This window comes from Rattus norvegicus, chromosome 10 (assembly GCF_036323735.1).
Source record: "Rattus norvegicus strain BN/NHsdMcwi chromosome 10, GRCr8, whole genome shotgun sequence".
NCBI classification, from domain to species: Eukaryota; Metazoa; Chordata; class Mammalia; order Rodentia; family Muridae; genus Rattus; species Rattus norvegicus.
The window spans coordinates 8,642,008-8,657,459 of NC_086028.1; positions in this window are offsets into that span (position 1 = coordinate 8,642,008).

A 15,452-nucleotide genomic window follows, 5' to 3' on the forward strand; every position below is an offset into this window, starting at 1 on the left:
TTTCTCAAGTCCACTTATCATTCATATAAAGGATGGCTACTAATTTTTGAGTTAAATTTGTATCCAGTCACTTTGCTTGAAGGTATTTATCAGCTATAGCAGTTCTCTGGTAGAATTTTTGGGGTCACTTATGTATGCTATCATTATCATCTATTAGTACTGATACTTTCACTTCTTCCTTCCCAACTTGTAGCCACTTGATCTCCTTTAGTTGTCTTATTGCTCTGACTAGTACTAACTAAATTTAAGAGATGTGGAGAGAGTGGACAGCCTTGTCTTATCATAGATTCTAGTGGAATTGCTTTAAGTTTTTCTCCATTTAATTTGATGTTGGCTATTGACTTGCTGTCTATTACTTTTACCATGTTTGGGTGTACTCCTTGTATCCCTGATCTCTCCAAGACTTTTAACATAAAGGGATGCTGGATTTTGTCAAAGGCTTTTTAGAATCTAATGAGATGATCAGGTTGTTTTGTTTGTTTGTTTCAGTTTGTATATATAGTGGAGTACTTAGATGAATTTTTGTATATTGAACCATATCTGCATACTTGGAATAAAGCCTACTTGATCACGGTAGATGTTGTTTTTGATGTGTTCTTGGACTCAATTTGTGTTAAACTGGGTTTACTTATATATTATTGAGTATTTTTGAATCAATGTTCATAAGAAGAATTGGTCTGAAATTCTCTTTCTTTGGTAAGTCTTCATGGGTTTAATTATCAGGGTTACTGTGGCCTCAAAAAATGAGTTTGGCAATGTTCCTTCTGTTTCTAATTTGTAGAATAGTTTGAAGAGTATTGGTATTAACTCTTCTTTGAAAGTCTGGTAGAACTAAAATCATCTGGCCCTGGGCTTTTTAAAAAATTTATTTATTTATTTATTTATTTATTTATTTATTTATTTATTTATTTGGGAGACTTTTAATGACAGCCTCTATTTCCCTGGAGGCTATAGGCCTATTTAATTTGTTTACCCTATAATTGATTTAACTTTGGTAAGTGATATCTTTCAAAAAAAAAGTTCATTTCATTTAAATTTTCCAATTCTGTGGTGTGCAGATTTTTTGAATTAGGACTTAATGATTCTTTGGATTTCCCCAGTGTTTGTTGCTATTTCTCCCTTTTCGTTTCTGATTTTGTTAATTAGGACATTCTCTGACCTTTTATTTAGTTTGGCTAAGTGCTTGTCTATCTTGATGATTTTCTCAAAGAACCAACTCTTTGTTTCCTTGTTTCCTTGTGTTGTTCTCTTGGTTTCTAAATGGTTGATTATAGTCCTGTAGTTTATTATTTCCCAAATCTTCCCCTCCTGAATGTGTTTGCTTCTTTTTGCTCTACAGCTTTCCTTCAGGTGTACTGTTAAGTTGCTAGTGTGAGATTTCCACAGTGTCTTTATCAAGGGACTCAGTGCTATGTACTTCCCTGTTAGCACTGCTATCATTGGGTCCCATTCACTATGCTATACCTTTGTTTTCATTAAGTTCTAGGAAGTCTTTAATTTCTTTCCTTTTTTCTTTCCTGTCCCAGAGATCATTGAGTAGAGCACTGTTCGGTATCCATGAATATGTCAGCTTTCTGTTGTTTCTGTTGTTGTTGAAGTCCAGCTTTCATCCGTGGTGGTCTGAGAAGATACAGGGACTTCAATTTTCTTGTATCTTTTGAGATTTCCTTCGTGATCAAGTATATGGTCAATTTTAGAGAATGTCTGTGAGATGCTGAGAAGAAGGTATATTCTTTTGTATTTGGATGATATGTTCTATAGACATCTATTAGGTCCATTTGATGTATAACCTCTTTCATTTTCATTATTTCTCTGTTGTCTGGATAGCCTGTCTATTGGTGAGAATGGGATATTGAAATCTCTCACTATTAAAACATATAGTTTAATGTGTGAACTAAGCTTTAGTAATATTTCTTTTTTCAAATGTGTGTGCCATTGCATTTGTGGCATAGATATTCAGAATTGAAAGTTCGTCTTGGTGGATATTCCCTCCTTCGATCAGTATAAAGTGTCCTTCTCTGTCTGCTTTGATTACTTTTGCTTTTAGGGCCTGCTTGCTTGGAAAAACATTTTTCCAGTTCTTTAGGTAATATCTAATCTCTCTCTGTCTCTCTGTCTCTCTGTCTCTGTCTCTGTCTCTGTCTCTCTCTCTCTCTCTCTCTCTCTCTCTCTCTCTCTCTCTCTTTGTCTGTCTCCCTCTGTGTGTGTGTGCATGTTTGTGTCCCTTTTGCTTCTGCTACTATGGAATTATTTGTCTTCTGTGTTATCTTGGGCGTAATTAATCTCCTTGGTTTGGAGTCTTCCTTCTAGTATCTTTTGTAGGATGGATTTGTGGATAGATACTGTTTAAATTTGCTTTTGTCATATTAAGTGTTGTTGTATATAGTAGTCTGGGTTGGTATCTGTGATCTTCTAGAGACAGCAAACATCTGTCCAGGTTCTTCTGGCTTTTACCGTCTCTGTTGAGAAGTTGGGTATAGGTCTCATAAACCTTTTCCCTTGGCAGGTTTTTAAAAATCTTTCCACGTTATATAATTTAGTTGTTTTGATTGCTATGTGCTGTAGAATTTTATTTACTGGCCCAATCTATTTGATGGTCTGTTTGTTCACAGGCTTCTCTTTCTTTAGGTTGGGGACATTTTCCTCTATCATTTTGTTGAAAATATTTTCTGGGCATTTCGGCTGGAAATCTTCTTTCTTCTATTCCTGTCATTCTAAGTTTCATTGTTTCATAATGATCCAAATGTCCTGGATGATTTATGTCAGGAGCTTCTTATATTTAAAGGAATTTTTTGACAGATGTATAAATTTCTTCTATTGCATTTTGTATACCTGAGATTTTCTCTTCCATCTCCTGTATTCTGTTGGTGATGCTTGCATCTGTAGTTCCTGTTCTCTTACCAAGGTTTTCTATGTCCAGGACTCCCTCAGTTTGTGTTTGCTTTATTGATTCTATTTTCATTATGAGGTCTTGAACAGTTTTATTCATTCCCTTTACCTGTTTGATTGTATTTTCCTGGATTTCTTTAAGGGATTTGCTCATTTTCTCTTTAAAGTCTCTATCATCTACAGAAGATTGAATTTAAGGTCATTTTCTTGTGTTTTGACTGTGTTAAAATGTATAGGACTTCCTGTAGTAGGATCAGGTGGTACCATATTGCCTGGACTTTTCTTAATTGTGTAATTAAGCTGGCCTTTAGCCAGCTGTTTATCCCTGGTGTTGGCAGGCTTCTGGGAGTGCAACCAAATATGTAGGCCTAAAAATGGGGTGCAGTGTTCACTGTTGATGGGTGTTTCCCAAAGGGACCTGGCAGGCAAGTGGCCTGGGGTGGGGCCCTACCTGGTTGTCCAGGGGTGGTGCTTATAGGCCTCCAAGAATATAGGCAGAACCATGGGTGAAAAAATGGAGATCAGGGAACAGGGCACAGATCACTGCTGGTGAGCCTGACCCAGGAGAACCTGGTTGTCCTTGATGCCAGCAGGCCTCCAGGAACACAAGCAGAGAAGAGGGCCAGAAAGACAATAGTTTGAATTTCTATATTTTGGAGATGAGCACGTTCTCTGCTATGTGATATGTGTACATTTATTTCCCAATTTTGGGTCATGTCTTCTTAATACTAAGTGAAACTTGTTCAGCACACAGGAGAAACATCACTTCATTCACAGGAAGTCTAACTGTCTTAACTGAGAGAAGCAGAGGGTGGCATGGTAAGTATCAGAGAACTAGTGACCAGGTAGGGCATGGAAAGGGAATGGTGGCTAAAGGAATTAGAGTGTCATTTTGTTGATATCAGGTAAGGTCTAGCACAGTACAGTAATAGAAGTTAACACCAAAACCTATTTCAAAGTTGTTGAAGGGATGGGTTTTAAATACTACTAAGCATATAAAATGAGTAAATAAATAAATAAATAAATATCCCAGAGCAAGGACATGAGAGTAATGTTAGTCAGTCCAATTTAACTGAATATACATGTGTGTGTGTATGCGTGTATGAATGAAATATACATAAAAGTGAACATTATATTCCATTGATTTATTTACCAATTAAATTTAAAATAATCAAAAGTAAAAGTAAAAAGATGTTGGGAATCTAGTTCAGTGGCAGATTGTGGGGATGTAGCACAGTTGGTAGGCTGCCTATTGTTCATGAAGTTCTCCGTGTTTATCTCCAGAACTACATGAATTGGGTGTGGTGCATGCTTTTATTCCTAGCTCGCAGGGGGCAGAGGCAGAAGGATCAGAAGTCCAAAGTCTCCCTCAGTTGCATAGTTCAAACCCAACCAGGATCATAAAGATACTTTGCCATAGAAATCAGGCAAGCAAGAAAGAAAGCAAAAAGGAATGGGGAAAAAAATATCTTACAAAATTACTTAATTTAAGTATATAGACCTTGAAATCCTTTAGGCTTATTTCTAGATTTAACTTTTTCATTTATTTATGCATTTATGTATATGTGAGTGATCTTATGTATGTCATAGTCTGAGGAAGTAAGATGAAAACTGGAGGAAGTTGGTTGTTTTCGTTTGTCTATTGAGTCCCAGGGATCAGGCTTAGCAGAAAGCCTCTTTATCATCTTACTCGATCAATGGTCCCTTTTAGCTCGACTCAGCAGGTCACTTACGTTACCTTCCAGAACTTCCATGTCTGCTTCTATAGAACGAGGAGATGCTAGCATCGGCTTAGAAACCGCCATTCACAGCATGTCCACATCCTCTGAATCAGAACCCCAGTGGAATTCTCAGACTAACATGGTTTGTGGGACTATCCCACACGGTACCGGTGTGTGAAAAGATCTGCAGACCTCTCATCAGAATGAGAGCAATATGTCTCATATGTAATATTAGCCACATGCAGATCACTTGAATTCTAACTTCTCCAATTTCAGGGCTCTCTGATACCTAAAAAGTGAACCAAATGTTCCTCCATGCTGAGCTGCTGTTTGGGGATAATGTGCTGGATAGTAATAGTTAATTATATCAAGCGTCTATTGTGTCTTAAGTAGCCAGGCAGTTCTCGAGAAAAGTTCAGGAGACACTGTTCAGGGACAGTTCTATGTGACATTTCCTGTTTAAAAGGAACAGGCTGATTTTGCCCTATCTCTGTCTTCTCTGAATCTTTTTCTTTTTTCTTTAACTAGAAAATAGTTATGGCTTTGGCTACACTGAAAAGTCAGAATTATAGACAAACATGATTCTTATGCTCTTTTAATTAATTAATTTAGTTAATTTTAAATGTAATTAAATTCATGTTAATTCACTATTTAAATACACTGTCTATGTATTTAATTTAAAAAAAAAACCTTCAGCGACCCAATTGGCAATCAGGGAAGGAAGATTCTAATACTAGGGTTTGGTTACAAAGGGGCCCCATAGGAATCATCAAACAACTCAGGTCATTGCCACGACTGTAGGTTGCTCTCTGGGAACTGACATCAGGACCCCTCCACAACTCATCAAGCATGGAGAAGTTGACCTGGTGCTGAAATAGAGCCTTCTCCTTTACATGGTCCTGTCATAGGAAAGTACTCTACATGCTACCAAAGGAGAAACATAAACACTAAGCCAGCCACAAACACTTTGATCAATACTATCCTAAAAAATATGCTAGAGCAATGATGGCACACAGCTTACGGAAGTAACCAACCAATACCTGATTCAACTTCAGGCTCACTCCTCAAGATGGAGCCCATAAACTACACTGCTTGGGTAAACAAGGACAAGAGACTAGATAGCTCAGGAACTTAAGGTAAAACCAAAAAATAATGGTCTAAAAACAGAAAGATGTAGTGATAGGATTCCTAATGATCTTCTGTACTCATAGATCAGTGCCTCGCTCAGCCATCATCAAAGCTTCCTCCTGCAGCAAATGGGAACCAGAGACCCACAGCCAATATATTAGGCTGAGAGTGAGAGGCCTTGAAATACTTAATCCTAGCTGGGATGCTTCCATCAAACTTCTCCCTTCAGAACTCAGAGAGAACCATGGAAAAGGAAGCAGAAAGAGTGTAAGAACCAAAGGGGTAGAGGACAGCCAGGAAACAAGGTCCTCTACATCAACATGAGCAATGCTCAATGAGGTCACAGAGACTGAAGCAGCATTCATAGGTAGAGCATGGGTCAGCACCAGGTCCTCAGTGCTTATATGATGGCTTTTACTTTAGTGTTTTTATGGGGTTCCTGAGGGCGCTAATGTGTGTCTGATTCTTGTGCCTTTTTATGAACTCCTTTGCTTCTGTTGGTTTGTCTTGTCCAACTTCAATGTAATAGTTTTTGTTTTATTATATTATGTTTTATTTTGTTATATTAAAAAATGAATGAAAACCTATCCACTAAAGCGAAGATTAACAACTGAACTATCATTTATACCTTCTGGGAGAAGGAAAAATCACAGGTGTCCAATGGAGCGACACTCCAGGACAAGTTTCATGTTTAGGAGCAATTGGACAACATACAATGGACTCTCCAGTGTTTGTGTGTGTGCTTTTTATTTAGTGGTGGTGTGGTTTTGGATGGGGTAGAGTGTTTTATTTTGTTGTCTTGGTTTCAGGAATTTTGTTGTTGCCTTGAGGTGTTTTTTATTTGTTCTTTATAAATAACTGAAAGAAAACATTGTGTGTGTGTGTGTGTGTGTGTGTGTGTGTGCACAGATGTGGGTACAATACCCATGGAAGCGAGGTGAGGTTATCAATGTTGCCTGGACCTGGAGTTATAGGAGACTGAGTAACCTGACATGGGTGCTAGGAACAAACTCTGGTCCTTTGCAAGAACATTTTAACCACTGAGTCATATCTCAACTCATACAGTGTTCATGAAAACAAGGTAGGATCCATAGGTAGGATGCTAAGGTGGTCTCTAAGGCCTTCTCCCTCGAATGGATAGACCTTGGTCTAAACCTACTATTGCATGTAGGATGAGTTGCCTATGAAGAGAGAGGATGTCTTTGGTGGGAGTAACAGTTTACTCCGAAATTGACTATGTGTTGGTACTGAGAGTTGAGATGGTTGAGTCTAAGCCAATCAGAGCAGGTAAAGAGTTCAGCAGTTATTACTATGTGTGCACTCAGCAACACAGACAAATACTCCAACTGTGAAGACTCCATGGGGTACCATAGAATGAAACAGTAGGTAGTTTCCAAAATCTGACAAATGTCACCTGCTAACAGCAAACATAAACTAAGGGTCTCCAATCCTGGTTCTTCAAGGTACCCAGTCCTGCTAGCAGCCATGAGGAGCTTGAGAGACTTCTATCTATCTACTGTGGTCCTTATTTTCTACTCAGTGGGGATGATCCTGGGCCTTGAACCCACGTAGCCCACATTTGTCATTTTATTTTCTATGAGGAGACATCTTTATTATTTTCCTACATAACACCTTAATGAATATACCAGGTCAAATTTTCTCAGTTGGCAAATGAGACACAAAGCAACATTTCCTCAATAACCATAGAATGAAGAGCAGTCTCCTGTCTTTGGTAGGGTGTGATCTCTTAAGACGTCTGTGATACTAAGTGGTACCAGTTGTGCTTTGTAGTTAAGAACTCTCCGCTTGTTTCATCGTGGGGCCTTGCTCAAGGTGTTGGCTTTTTTTTTCCCTCAAATTTGGTTTTCAGCACTTGTTTGTGCATTCCTTCATTACTATGCAGAGGTTCAGGGTAAGGGATAGGTTTCATGTGCTTGTGGAGAATGTCCACAGAGCAGTGGCACACTATTATTGTCCTGCTGTTAGATGTCAACGAAAGTCCTGTGTTGCGGTTGTAGTCATCTGGAAGAGAAGAATATGTAAATTTATGACAAACACTAGATAAAGCTCCCATTTTGGATTTCAAATAGACACTTCTGGAGAGTTCCGTTTGATATTACCCATTTTACTGCTGATGCCATTGTGTATCAAGATCCTTATCAAATGATATGAGAAAAAGATATTTCAAAGAGAAACTGACTGTAAAATCTGTTTCTAGCCACCTGGATTTTCATTCCAGAAACTGAAAGCTCAACTTGGTGCAGCTGGATGCCCGCCAGAATACTGTGTTGTGTTACAGGGAGAGGGCAAGCAAGTGCAGGCCCTGGGATCTCACCAGGTCCTGGGACATTGTATGTCTCATCCTCCTTCAGGCCCGCCATCCTGCCTCAGGTGTGTATTTTTTTCTCTTTTACCACTTTAAAAAATGTATTTATTCACTTTATATCCCAGTTGCAGCCCCGATCTCCTATCTCTCCTCCCAGTCCCACCATCACAAATCCCTCCCCTTACTACTCCCTCCCCTTTTCCTCAGAGAACCAGATCCCTTCCTTGGGTACTACCCCACCTTGGGACAGAAAGGTGCAGCAGGTCTAAGTGTATCTGCTGAGGCATGACCAGGCAGGCCAGCTAGAGGAAGGGAATCCAATGGCTGTCAACAGAGTCAGAGGGAGCCTGTACCAATTGCTACCCTGTTGGGACTTCCAGGAATGTGTTAGTTGTCCTCCTCCAAATTTCTCATCCTTTCCTGAGGCCCTCTTATGCCAATCCCTTCTTTCCTGTAGAGTATAGTCTTGTATCAAGAGAGAAATTAACTTAGTAGCTAGGGACTCAGAACATGGCTGATCAAACTTTCACACAAGCCCTTCTGGAGACTATTTAGTTCACAATGGACGACTTGATCTGCATGGTTCACCTTAATCTTCTTTTCTTTCTTTCCTTTGTTTTTCCCCCTCGAAGACAGATTCTCTGTGTAATACTCCAAGTCATCTTGGAACTTGCTTTGTAGACTAGCCTGGCCTTGAACTCACAGAAATTCCTGTGTCTCTGTCTCCCAAGATATTAGGATTAAATTTATGTACATGCTCCGTATTTTTTTTAAACATTCATTTCCTAATCCTAGAACTTATGCATATGAGTCAAAAGTAGGTCTTGGTAACTGTAACTTGTGTGTGTGTGTGTGTGTGTGTGTGTGTGTGTGTGTGTGTGTGTGTCCCTGTGCGCATGCACATGTAAAGGGTAGGGAGAATGGTAACACATGTGAGTGAGAGCTATGGAGGCCAGAGGACGACAGTGGATGTAGTTCCTCACCACTTACCCATTTCAATTATCTTTCAAAGCTACCTTTTACCATAATTCAAATTATTTGGCAGAATCCAGAAGATCCATCTATCTGCCCTCTCCAGAGTGCTCCAACCAATCATCTCCTCTGGTGTCTTCATTACATTTCTACCCCATAGGTTATGTTTCTTCAAATTCTTGATATTGAGAACTGGAGTTCTAGATGCTTGTGAACCTCCATGTGGCTGCTGGGAACCGAACTCAGATCCTCATTACTAGTGATAAGATCTCATTGACCTGGACCCTGGCAGTTAGGTTATGCTGACTGGTCAGGGAGGCCCAGAGTCCTGCCCATCTCTGCTTCTCCAACACTGGGATTACAATGGTGCATCACTCCGCCATGCTTTTCTGTGTTGATTCTGAGTTTGAACTCAGATGCTCGTATTTGTGGCAAGTGCTTTAGTGACTGAGCCATCACTCCAGCCCTTTGGGTGTGAAGGGGAAACCTTGAAGTTCATGGAAGGGGAAAAGGCAAAAAACAGCAAGGTAGGTCCTTATGACACTTCTCTCATATTTTTATATTCTGATAGCTCTGCTAGATACCTCTTCCTAAAATCAGATTTCAGGGAAGTCTGAGTTTTCCGTTCTCTTAAAAAGGAATTATATTGGATATGGTCATGTCTCTACCAGTGTCAAGTACAACCAATGGGACGTATGTGTGGGGCAGAGCTTAGGGTTTCTGCTGCCTTCTAGACCTGAACACCTTTCCTGTTTGGCAAATCTGAAGCTCAGAGTGCTAGCACCTTCCTGGACAGACTGGTGGGGCGCACTGTGAAGATGTTCAAGTGTTTCAGTAAGTGGCAATCCCTCTGTGGTTTTTGATCTAATCTCATTTGGGATTCTTGCCTTTGTTTAAATCAAGCCCCAAAATATGGGGGTTTATGTCTGTCCTCAAGCCAAAGGTAACTGGCTTGAGGCCTGAGTGTTGGGTGGCCTTGAACCCACAGTGAAGCCAGAAGGGGGGTTTGGCAATATGAAAGCTCAGGGAAGCTAATTAAATTGCCTTAAGATCACAGAGTTCTTTGGAAAGAGGTAGGGTGAGGAAGAGAGGAGGAGAGATGAGAAGACCAAAGATGCCAAGAAGAACTGTAAAGGCTTTAAAGAAAAAATTACAAATTATTCAGAAAAGAATAGTAAAAGTCCTTGTAGCCGCTACATTTTGCTACTTTTCCATTTGGGTATTTGTTTATAATTAGGTCTTTGACTTAATATAAGACACCCATCTCTCTGTGTCTCTGTCTCTGTCTCTGTCTCTCTGTCTCTGTCTCTCTCTGTCTCTCTCTGTCTCTCTGTCTCTCTGTCTCTCTCTGTCTCTTTCTGTCTCTCTCTCTTTCTCTCTCTGTCTCTCTCTCTGTCTCTCTCTCTCTCTCTCTCTCTCTGTGTGTGTGTGTGTGTGTGTGTGTGTGTGTGTTTTAATTGAACTTGGGTAAGTCATTTTGTTTTAAGTAGCAGAAAATTGACATTTCAACCAGGAAAGTTGTGTTTTTCTTCCACTGTACCAGGCAGCAATGATTCTGGGTATCAGTATTTGAATCACATAATAAAAACAGAATGATCCATGGGGTTTTTACCTCTCGTGCATCTTCCTTTTTGGTTAAATCATCATTTTAACTGTCTTTCTGAATTACCCCACCCCGACATACATATCCACACCAGTGAGAGGAGAACAGGTCTTTGAACAAAGGGAAGTAGTTGGAGGGACAATACATCATCTAGTCACATAACTTAGGAAAACTCAAAGAGGAGAAAGCAGCAGCCAGCTGGTCCACTGACAGTCCCATCCAGCTGCATCAGGGTTCTGGGCTAAGGTCCTTCTTACAGTAATGAATTGCAATCCCTCACTCTAGCCAGCCTGGGAGTGTTTGGAGGAGATAAAAGGCAAGCTGTGCAGTATGCCTCTGACCTGCTTTCTCAGTTCTGCACAACTTCCTGGCGTGGCTGCAGGAAGTTTGACTTCCCACATGTGAACAGGAAGGGGGCTCCTTCGCTCCCTGCAGTTATTACTGTCTGCTTGAAGGCGGGTTTTGCAAGGAGCAGGAGCTGAGAAGCAGGGACTGTGGGAGATTTAACATTTGCTGGCATCTGGAGGCTCAACTTCCAATTTGCATTCTGTGCTTTCGAAGCCATTCCCTGCCCCTCAGCACCATTACCCTACTTTACTTGGGTCTCTGCACTTCTATTTCCTACCTCCACCTGCTACTTTCTCCCTTTGTTTCTTGAGCCTGGGGAATACTCTGTCTCCTTCTGACTTTTTGCTTCATTCAGGCGACACGCCATCTGTCTATTTCAGTCAGAGAGCTAGGATGTCAAAGTCACCAGCACATTCTTAGCGTCCTGAGGGATAATCCGGGGAGCAGTGGTATGTCTGCCGGTAGATATGCAGAAACAGGATTGGAAGGTGGTCCCTGGGGGCTCTCAGGGCATTGCACCCACTAGACCAAAGCTGCTTATGCCATGGGTTACTGTGGGGATTCCACCCAATACTGTGACAAGAGTGAGAAGTTTCTGAATGCACAGTAACCAAAAAGCAGTTCAAACCAAAGCAGGATGAATTCAGGTTCCAAAAGTGTTCCCCTGCGTGGCTTCTGAGATCTCACTGCAGCATTGATTCTAAACACAGGACACTTGCACTTTGCACAGTGCATGATGTCATATTGTGCCACACCATTGAGGATGCCCACAACACCTTGGTTTAGACTTGAGACTGCCATATGTCATGAATTGCAGTTGTCAAAAACAAATTTATGACGATTTCATTTTGTGAGTGCACATGTGAGTGGTGGGGAAGTATGTGTACCATGGCGTGAATTTGGAGATCAGAGAACCGCATATCGGAGTTGGTTTTCTTTTTGAATTCACCAAGTGGAGCCTGGGAAACGAATACAGATGGTCTGGCCTGGTGGCAGGCATTTTACCTCTGCTGAATGATCTTGCTGGCCCAGCTGCAGTGTTTTTATAGTCCATACAAGTTTCCCCACTGCTCTAGGATTATAATGGTTTAATTGCAGAAAGCAAGCACTTTCGAATATTTTTCTGTCATCGTCTCACAGCATGTTAATATCAGAGAGGTATAACTTTAGATTGGATTGTGTTAGAAAAACAAGCATATTCATCCTAGCCTGCATATTTGTTCTTTAATACATGTTCAGTTATATGCATACCACAATTGTTTTAGAATGTATTTCCTTATGATGGTTATTAGTGACTGATTTATATATTTATTTATATATATATATTGATTTATTTATATATTTACTGTATATACTTATATACTTGGGGTTATATTAAGATTTTTGAGGAAAAGAAGATCACGAATGGAAAGAATTCAAGGGGCCCTAATCTAGATGTGAGTTCCCCAGGCAGCTACTGGAGACAAATGTCTCTGAGTGTGGAGAAAAAAGCCAAACCTATATTACCATGGAGCAGACACTGCAGACAGCCAGTGTATTCCAGTTCTGCTGCTTAGAGCTGCTCACCCTGGGCATGTCCCCAGCCTGCTTGAGCTCCAGTTTTGGCAAGTAGATGAGCAATAATATACCCTAGCCACTGAGGGGTAAGAAAGATCAAAATAATAAAGATCACAAAATAATAATAATAATAATAATAATAATAATAATAATATCCTTTTTGCTGATGGCCTACTTTAAATGAGCATCTATTTAGGGAGCTGTTTGTTAGGCATAAAATTAAATATATTTATTTGATAAACATATCAAAATACATTTAAAATATTAGAGCTAGCTATGGCAGTGAATGCTTGAAATCTCAGCACGTCGGAGGCCTAGGCCTGATAATACTGTGTTCAAAGCCAAATAAACAAAATAAATTAAAATACAACCATGGGCAGTAGAAGTAGCATGGGTGGCAAAGGCCTTCCCATGCCTTTTGAAGCCTATGTTTACATGGTGGTGGTGTATGCTTATAACCCTAACGCTGGAGACATAGAGTCTGGCTGGCCCCTGCATGAAGTAGGTGGCCTGCCAGCTTCGCTTGGTCAGCTCAAGACCAATGAGAGACTCTGTCTCAGAGAGCCAAGGTGGGTGCGTCCTGAGCAATGTCATCTCAGAGTGACCTCCAGACTACCTGGTTCTTAGTTCACACAGCTCATATATACATACAGATTTGAATCTATGTGTACTTATCAATATATTTATTTCAGGTGCATAAAGCTTTAGGTATAAACCTATATTCTCTACAGATATGTTACCGAAATGTGTGTATGTGTATGTATATAAGTATGCCTTTTGACTATAAAGAAAAACTGCTGCATAACAGGCTAGATTTCAATGCATTTAATTGCTCAAGGACCCCACGGAACAGATAGAGCCTGCATCATTTTATGGCTGAGGTAGCTGAAGTTCAGTAGGTGAAGGAAAGATGGCTTAGCAGACTCATGAGTTTGACACCAAGCCTGAGCACTTGAGTGTAATCCCCAGGGGCCTCACAGTAGAAGGAAAGAACGCCCCTACCCGGACCCCCAAGTTATCCTCTGATTTCCACAAGCACCCTGTGGTAGATTACTGTATGTGTGCACATGTGTGCATGTGTGTACATATACTCTCTCACATATGGATACACACGAAATAAATAAATTGAAAATGCTTTCAGTCTAATTGTCTCCTCTAGATGGATACTAGGAATTACATGTACTTAATGGTTTTACTTTAGTTACAGTGTGACCTTAGCTATTCCTTTTGGGAAAGGTCCTCTTGGCTTTTAATGACTCATTAATGTTCTCTTCATAATACCAACTTTCCGCTAGAGAGACACGCAGTAAATACTTTCCTCTGGTTGAATACACGTGTGCATTCATGGCTATTTCGTTGGTCTTCCAGGTGCTACCCCAATTTTCAAGGAAGGTAACCAGTGCACAGCATAGGAGGCAAGATTGGGGTCTCAGAGGAGGTCCTTCTAAAGGGCTTACTGTGGCAACTGTTACTGATCAAATGCAAACTTCCAATCCCAGAACCATAAAAGTCAGAAACCAGAGAGCGCAGTTTTACGTTTGTATGGAAGGGCTCCACTGTGAGTTATGTGAGGAGACACTCCCTAGTCTAGTGTTAACCATTAGGCAGAATCTTGAGCAGTTTATACAATGAGATTTTTCAAACTCGTTAGAAAAGATTTGGAGAATTTTTGTATATGTGTCCCAAATATCCCTGTCGATGTGTATTCCTCTACAGGAAAGGAAAGTAAAAGAGCCTCCTGGCAAGCCAACCTCTGAAAATGCACGTCCTCTTTCCTGGTGTGAGGATATTTAACTTTCGTATTCAGTTTTTACTTCATTACTGGTGAAGGTAACCAGGCTATGGATTGGAAGGCTGAAAGCATACTTCGTATGTAGGTACATGTGCTTGTGTTCATATGTGTACATAGCTCCCACACAGTCCTCATGGCCCCTGGAAGATGGTAACTTCTATACATTGATGGTTCTTTGTTGTAGAAGTACTGCCAGCAGGTAGCCTAAGAATTAACCCTGTAATTAGCTCACCAGATGTAACTAAGAGAGGAAGTCTATGAGTTTCCCGTTGGTATTTGATGTCCTAGTATGCCCGAGTTTTTGCTTGTGTGCCAGATTGTATGTATGCATGGGGGTCACAAAGTGCTCAGCCCAAGAACTGACGTTTTACAAAGCCTCCTTCCTAGGAAGTAGACAGAGGATTTGCATGGCAGGGTCTCTCACTGAACCGAGAGCTCACCAATTCAGCAAGACTAACTGGCTAGCGAACCCTAGGGATCCTCCCATCTCTAACTCCTCATTGCTAGGATTACAGATGGGTACCACATCAATCTTTTTATGTGGATGGTAGGGATCCAAACTCAGGTCCCCAGGCTTCCATAGTCAGCACTTTACTAATTCAGCTATCCTTACAGTCTTCAGAACTCAATGCTATTATGTCAACCTTTGACATAGAAAGAGGATGGAAAATCAAAGGTATTCAGCAGGAATTCAGGGTAAAAGTAATCTTGCTTCTCAAGTTCTGGTTGGCCAGATGGAAACATTCCCATCACAGGCTCTCTGAGCTTACATTAACGAACCTTCTTTGTATCTCTTTTACATATATGTGATATTAGTCTATCATTCTTGAAGTGTTTCTGCAAGCACCTTGTGGTGGTTTGAACACAATAGCCCTCATAGACTCATGTGTTTAAATGCTTGGCCCACTGGGAACTATTAGGAGGTGTGGCCTCATTGGGTTAGGTGTGACCTTGTTGGAGGTGGGCTTTGAGGTCCCATATGCTCAAGCTAGGCCTAGTGTGACAGTCTCTTTCTGCAGCTGTGGATCAAAATGTACCCTCGGCTTCCTCTCCATGTCTAGTACCATGCTGTCATGTTTCCTACCATGATAATAATGGACTGAACATCCAAACTTA